Source organism: Brachyhypopomus gauderio, chromosome 19 (genome assembly GCF_052324685.1).
Source record: "Brachyhypopomus gauderio isolate BG-103 chromosome 19, BGAUD_0.2, whole genome shotgun sequence".
NCBI classification, from domain to species: Eukaryota; Metazoa; Chordata; class Actinopteri; order Gymnotiformes; family Hypopomidae; genus Brachyhypopomus; species Brachyhypopomus gauderio.
The window spans coordinates 6,561,716-6,568,346 of NC_135229.1; the positions used below are offsets into that span (position 1 = coordinate 6,561,716).

The 6,631-nt window shown below is 44.7% G+C and overlaps 1 protein-coding gene across 1 annotated transcript in view; it reads right to left on the reverse strand.

Annotated features, from left to right (window-relative positions):
• Positions 1-1,117, reverse strand: part of ptprfb (protein tyrosine phosphatase receptor type Fb) — a 127,443-nt gene extending 126,326 nt beyond the window's left edge. The window contains exon 1 of the mRNA XM_076981890.1: positions 740-1,117. The gene's annotated coding sequence lies outside the window, so the exon portion shown is untranslated. The remainder of the gene's footprint in view (positions 1-739) is intronic.
• Positions 1,118-6,631: the final 5,514 nt, after the last annotated feature.

Consider the following 6,631-nt stretch of genomic DNA (forward strand, 5'->3'; position numbering starts at 1 on the left):
AGTCCAACTGCAAAAACGCTATTTAAACATCTACCTACCACAGTCAACGTAGCTAGAATTAAGACAAACGCCAAATGCACCATTCTACCATTCTAACAACTGGCAAAATAAAAAGGTCCGATATACTCCATATACGAAATGCATACGCGCAGACATTAATGCAAATGATTCCCTGGCCATGTTGAGAAGTGTTCACATGATCTAAGCTTAACTTTAGATTTATTCATAACGTTTGGATGAACGACTGAGAGACCAACCGCTCGTCCGCGAGCCACTTGCTCCACAATTTCAATTCAACATATTAAAATCATTCACTATCTAGCCAGAATTTGATCAAATGCAAAAAAAATCTAACACCAAGATACAACGTGCAAGTTTATCCACCTACACAGCTCGCTGTGATGATTAGAAGTTGTTAAATCCGTGCCCAGAATATTGTGTAGCACTGAGTCTCTAGTTTAGTCAACAAAACTGCCCTGAAATGTAAATAACTAACCAGGATCACCAAGTCGGATGGGTTACCCCATCCTTGTTTAGCACAACTACACCTCTCGTTGCTCGCCTTTCTACCAAGTTTCCTTGAAGACGAAAAGACCGGGACTTGCATGCCCGTCTCGGTCGAATCCACGAGAACCGAACAGCTGGTTTAACTACAGCTAACTGCAGACGAACCGTCAGCTTCGTGGTCCAAACGGAACCCGGTGAGGGTGAGACGTGCGATAGTTATTTCTAAACTCACCGTCTCTCCGCACCGCCGCCCTTCGCATTTCTCTCCACACACTACAACTACTCGTTTCCCGGGCAGTTGCAACGTAAAAAAAATCCACTTTTCAGTCCGACGAGGGCAGTTCTGGTCCCGCAAACGAAAAGTAAAGGCTTCTTCTGCTGTGCCACGCGGCCGTGTAATCCCGTTATTGATATTCGTGAGCAGATTTTTAGAGAAGAAGCGCATATACGGTCGCCTTCCTTCTAACGACGAACCCAGACTTTCTCCTCCACACACTTCTTGCTCGGTCTCCTTCCCCACAGCGGTCGGTTGGAGGCTCCCCCGCTCGCCCCTTCAATCACGCTTCTCCCTCCACTCGCTCGCTCACAGGTTGCTCACATGGATTTTCGGAGCTATTCGTGTCTAATCGTTAGTTTTCGGACCGATTCGTTCGCTCTATAATAAAAAAAAAGCCAAATGTCCAAACACCGATAACCTTGCGGGGTTCAAACTACTATAGATCTTCAAAAGACGATGAAAAAGAAGAAATTACCGTTTTACCTTGAAATGCTATAATCGCTATGCATACATTACACTAAATAATGATACAGCCTACATTTTCGCATGATTTTTATACTTATTGTCCAGCAGAGACATTACTAGGACTATTTGGTGGGATTAGATTAGGTCAGACCGTTCACTAATGCTACTTGAATTTCAAGAAGGTGTGAAGGCAGAATTATAGCCTAAGGAGCTAATTTATTTGTTCTGTTAATTACAGGCCATTACACACCATGAATGTAACCTGGATACCAGTTTAAAATGATTGGACGACTTGCATATCCACATTGTGATCCTCGTCATAGGCTTGTCTAACCCAAAATCACCAAAGGAGTCCTCAGTAGGCTTTGGGCTGGCATTGAGACTGGAAGATTAATTTTTCTGCAGTGTTGCAATAGCATGTTATATCCAAAATGGCTGGGGTCAGACACTGTACACAGCATCCCTGTGGCTAAGAGGGTAAAGGGTCTTGTTCAAGGGCCACCTTGTCAACGTACTGACAAAAGTACGTAATGTATTAGCCAAAAAATTAAAAGTCCTGCCACATTTCAGTTGAACCTGTACACAGGTATACCTGTTCAGTAAGGCCGATTCTAACTCAGATCTCAGATCAGTGGTGCTCGTGTGTTTGCTTTGCCCTTCACACCTGATTCATCCCATCAGCTAATTGTGAAGTCCTTCATGAGCTGAGTGCCATACTGCAGGGAAGCCACAGATGTGTGACCCTCGCAACTAAGACTGAGCACCATTGCCCTGTGTTTTATGGAACACTTTATGTGTCCAAATGAATAAACTCAGCGTGGTTGATAGTTCCTTTCTTTCCTATCATTCATTGGAAAAAGACATCAGTGGCAGTCATCCACTGATCTAAAGCAAGTCCGAGCTTGTAGATTATAGCCATGTATTCCCACAGCTACAATCTGAATTTGCAAACATTTCCAAATTATACTCAAGAGGTCTAAATTACAGTACATTAATGTAGTGGTGTAGCTTTCATTACTTTTGGGGACAGGGAGACATGGGGGGGAGGCATTGCTCACACATAGCATATCTAATGAGTAGTCTGAGCACAAATTATTGGGGGAGGGGCAGCCCCCATGAATTAAATGAAATTGTATAAGTATATTCAAATAGTTTACAAGTCCACATCCAGCTCATTCTGACTACGCCCAGTTAAAAAACAAACTTTGAATGTGCTAAGCTGCTTGCATGGAGAATATATTTAGTACATCTGCTACCAGTTGTGAGCTACTCTGGTGAATACACTCTTTATTTACTTTTTCTCTGGGTAAAATAATCGTTTTATCACTTTGCTCAGTATTGGTGATTTATTTTATTGCTAAATAGTGTGCATAAAAGGATTCAATGTAAGGTTATGTGATGGCTTGGAGAATTGTTACTTACTACAAAAAAGCTGTTGTTCAGGGATTTGTATTAGAGTTCATTCTGAATAAAACCGACGAGGCGAAAGAACTTCTCAAGGACCAGGTGAGATTGGACAGGCAAGCGGGCAGGAAGACAAACAAATGTCCTTCGGGTCTCCGGAGTCACAGCAAACCCAATGACACTTTCCAGGTGGAGAGAGATTGTGGAAGGTGCAGAGAGGAGAATAGCATTGACGGGGAGGGCTGCTCTGGAAGGGGATGAAGGCAAAGGAGGTCCTGGATAAACCGGCACCTCCAAAACGAGGTCTTGGTCACTAAAAGGTCAAAGGTCCAAGGTAGAATATTTCAGCAGAGTGGGGTAGGAATGAGCACTTGTCTGGTTTACAGCAAACACGCACACACACGTGCACACACACGTGCACACACACACACACACACACACACACACACACACACACATCTGAGCCTGAAGAAACTCTGTAGATATGTAGCTTAGTTCTGGTCCTTATTAGTTGTTTTTGTACGATCCGTTTGAAAGATTTCAGGGCTTCTCCTGTATAGACTGCAGTTTCAGGAGTCACTACTCGTGAGAGAGCCTTGAGGGTATCTACATTTTCACTTGTCTTAGAAGGGAAGATCAGCAAATGGATATTAACTGGTTAATATTTAATTCGGTGTATGTGAAGCCATGTTTCTGATGGGTGGAGAGTACGCTAATGGGGCCAGATTGGGTATCATAGTGGAAATGTGGAAGCAACCCCTGGGATAGTTCAGTGGCTCTTGGCTAGTCTCCTCCTGGAAAGGAGAAGCTACTTGGAGACACGCTGTCCAGCTATTGACCACCTACTGGGGAAATGGGGGCATGGGTTACTGAAAGAATAATGTGAGAGCTTCGTTAAAAGAGGCAGTATTTAAATGTAGAGTTAGAGAAATCTTCGTGAACCTACATCAGGTGATGCAACATTTACGGATATCGCTTGCACACACACTATAAAAAGTGCTGGATTTTTTTTTTTGCATTTGCAGCATAACTAACAGAAGCGGGATTATTTTGGCATGCTAGCGCAATGTCGTGCCGAGTGCCTTGCCTCCACGAACCTTGGCCAAAGTGAAAGGCAAAAACGTCATCTGTGGAGCAATAGATTCACACACACCGCAGATTTGCTTTCTCAGAGCAGCCGAAACGGTTCCCTCACTTTTCAGTGCAAATGAGTTGGAATTGTCTTTATTGAGTCCGATGTTCCATTAGAAGGGGACGCAAGAGGCTGCAACACTCACTCGCTGATGGCTGCTTTTAGCTGTTGTGGTGTGCTGGTTCCACACGTCACACCAAGATCATTAGCGGGCCTCCATTACTGACAGAAACTGATGGTTTCTCCATAGGCGCAATGAGATACACAAAGCATCACTTATCACAGACATCCTTGCTGTCAACAGCATAGAGGTGTTTGATATGCAAGTCTCGTTGGATGTCAGTATAAAGAATAATGAGCATGTTCTACATCTTTGAACTACGTTCGGTGTTTCAAAAAAGTTCAATGTAACGGACTCTGGAACTGCTCTTTGTGTGAACGCTTCAAAGCATATCTTTGTCCTATTTTGTTTTGTAATAGAATGATGCAAAGTTGTGCGTCCTAAATTAGTTTAGCTGACATGGGTGCAGGACCTACAAAAGCTCATAGCGTCCTACGCTAGAGTCAAACTCAAAGTCAGAAGTCTATGCCACTCTTTCTTCTGTTGTCTTTCAGAGAGCAATGAGAGAAGCACGCAGTTGTCTCTTGAACGTCCTTCAGAATTAGCCTGCGTCAAACAGGCTAACGTCCCCATACTCACCACACAGTCATCTAATTAATCAGCAAATCAAGCTTAGCTCGGCGACGTTATCTTCGGCCCTCAACCACACTGCGCTAATGTACGACACTTTCTTTTGCCACAGTGATATTATCAGATTTGCTGCTTGAATTCGGCGACGGTGCTGTGCTATTTCCGTTCCCACTCAGAATCCTTTCAAGCAGCACGATAATGTATTTTATCAACAAACAGGCTGAACTTCCCACAGCACACACATTAGCTACACTGCACTTCCCCACCACACACATCTGGCCTACCAAAGTTAGGCTGAGTCTTCTCCTCACTCCTCCCAGCATCATGGGCACATAATTAGCATCCCTGCCTAATCTGCACCCCTCCCTCCCTGTCCTCTGGCCACAGATCATTACAGTAATATGGCAGGCTCTATTACCCCCAGCACGTTCTCAGGCAGGCCCCCGAGAGGTGGCCCTGGCCTCGCCACTCCGTGATGTCTTTAATTTCACGCTTTGTTAATGTCCTCTGTCTCCTCTTGTCCTGCTGGATGCCCTCTGCGACTAAAGCAGGCGTCCCATCCGTCCCTCCGTGGCCTCTGGCTGTCGGGGTGAAGCTGCCCCGCTCTCTTGTACACACGTAGCATATGCTGCACGAAAACCGCGACCGCCATGTCGGACTGCAGAGATCAGCATCGTTACTTCACTGCCAAACTGTGGGCTACGATGTAGGCGCATCAGTAATTGATGTAACCCTCAGATTAAGGTGCTCAGGTGTTATTACGCCATAGCTTGCCCTCTGTGATAACATGTACATTATATCATTGTGTACTAATACACCATTTCTTTCATAGACAATAAATATATTGTGGATTTGAAATTATATATCTATATCTATAAAAGTCCTCCAGTGTTCTACTGAAACTACTGAAAGTATATCAAAGCGCTGTCAGGTCAAACTAGCAGCTTCTGTGCATTATTATAGAACTCTGTCATACCAGAGAGATCAGAGAGTTTTAAACCAACACAAAGTTGTACTTTGCACCTCTGTGAACCTCCACTACCAGTGACCATTGTGACGCCATAGGTGTTGATTCAACATTTGCAAATTTCTCATGCACTCATATGCTGGAAGGACCTACGAGCTCTGATTACAAAAAATATATATAAAATTCTTCTCGTCCTTTTCAGAGTCAAATGACTTCTTTCCGTGCGTTTTTGTCTGCTTTGGCCCACGGTGTTCGGAGACCATTGTAACATTCTGCGCCTTCGTACTGAGTACGCTAAGACTGAACCAAGAGCGGGAGAGGGAGGGGCTGGTGTGGAATGGAGCCCCTTCTGTCAGGAGAAGAAAAGGCGTCTCGGCGGTGTGCCGGGGGTCTTGTTTCCCAGACGAGGAGCGGGTAACCAAATCTCTTTGTGGTGGGTGAAGTCAGGGGGTGTGCAATGTGGTGGCATTGATCTGCAGTGGAGGCCTGGGAGAAGATGGCAGCCAACAGCCACCCCCACCCCCACCCACCCCCAACACTGTGGGGACCATCACAGAGACAGTCTACACAGGATCCAATTCCGAAATCAAACAACCGATGTGTTGATGGAGTAGTTGGCGTGCAGGTTGACTTCTGCCAATGCGACTGCTAGTGATACTGCCCACAATCATTATTGCCATGACGATCACCAGTAATTGTGCCATTGACAATGCCAAAACCCTGTGGCTCGGCAAATAAATGGATGAAAAGCACAAAATCACTATTAACTCATTCCAAAAAACACAATCATTCTGGCCTCTGCCATCCGTCTGCTGTCAGGGGCGTGTACTGTATCTGATGCAACCCTTTAGGGAGCGTCTGTGAGTCCTGACAGAGAGGAATCCACAGTTAGTGCTGAGAACAAGATCTGATGGTCCCAAATAATGCAACTGGGCATAAATACAACTCCTGATTGGGTCGCTCAAGGGTTTTGGTGGACGATGAGGAGCGATGAAGAGGTTGGGATCATGAAACACCACACATATTAAATAATCTTTCCATTCTAAAGCATTCAGCATTTAAAGTGTTGTTGAGGTTTAATAGATTAGCTGGTGATGATGCTAACTCATGAGCAGAGCAATGGTCATCAGTGTCATACGTCAACCACCAAAATAAATATTTAATGTTGCGACAAACGTGAAGCTTTCA